Source organism: Octopus bimaculoides, chromosome 1 (genome assembly GCF_001194135.2).
Source record: "Octopus bimaculoides isolate UCB-OBI-ISO-001 chromosome 1, ASM119413v2, whole genome shotgun sequence".
NCBI classification, from domain to species: Eukaryota; Metazoa; Mollusca; class Cephalopoda; order Octopoda; family Octopodidae; genus Octopus; species Octopus bimaculoides.
Window position 1 is genome coordinate 161535838 of NC_068981.1, and position 924 is coordinate 161536761.

The 924-nt window shown below is 37.8% G+C and overlaps 1 pseudogene; it reads right to left on the reverse strand.

Annotated features, from left to right (window-relative positions):
• Window positions 1-577: 577 nt before the first annotated feature.
• LOC128250097 (U6 spliceosomal RNA) lies at window positions 578-675 on the reverse strand (annotated as a pseudogene).
• Between the last annotated feature and the right edge of the window lie 249 nt (window positions 676-924).

Genomic DNA, 924 nt, shown 5'->3' on the forward strand with positions numbered 1-924 from the left:
ACTTTATTTTAATAGCACAGCTATTCGGGAATAATCTTTTGTTTTCTTTTTCATAATTTATAAATCTATTGATTTAGGCGGCGAGCTGTTAGAACTGTCAGCACGTCGGACCGGATCTTTACGTTATGAATTCAGCAACCGCCGAGGTCGACTTTGCATATTATCCTTTCGAAAACACTGAGATTTATTGTGAATAAAATTTATATTATTTGATCCTTATAAAAGTTATGAGTAACTTATCGCTTCTTAGCTTTTACGACAATTAAATTTTTTTGTTTTTTTTCAAATTTGATTGTTAAAATTATTGCATTTGAAAAAAATATAAGGAACTCAACCATTGCTTCTCTTATATTTCATCCTAACTGGTTACATATGTTAGAAACATTTCTCATGATATGCGCCGGAAGAGTCACTCTGATTCACGGGACGCACACTTGCAGACAACAACCTCCGCACCGATAACGGTGAGCAGAGATATAGTTTCAGGATGCCAAGATCACCGGAGGTCCCAACTGTCATAGGCTCGACTATAAACCTATCGGAGAACGACCGATATCTTGATAGTTTGCTTTCTCAAATAAATATGGAACACTTCACGAATTTGCGTGTCATCCTTGCGCAGGGGTCTTGCTAATCTTCTCTTTATCGCTCCAATTTTATTATGTCGATAAAACAGGCTTCTAGTCAAGTATTGGGTTCGATGCAATCGACTTGCCCTCTTCTTATCAAAACTTTTGCCCTCGTACTAAAATTTGAAGCCATTATTTATAAATTAAGGACTGTGGATTGCGATATTTCTTCTGCTTCGTGTCTTCCCATTTACTTGACTGCGGCCATGCTGGGGCACCGCCTTGAGGAATTTTAGCCGAACTAATCGACCCCAGTAATTATTTTCTTTTCAAAGCCTGGTTCTTATTCTGTCGG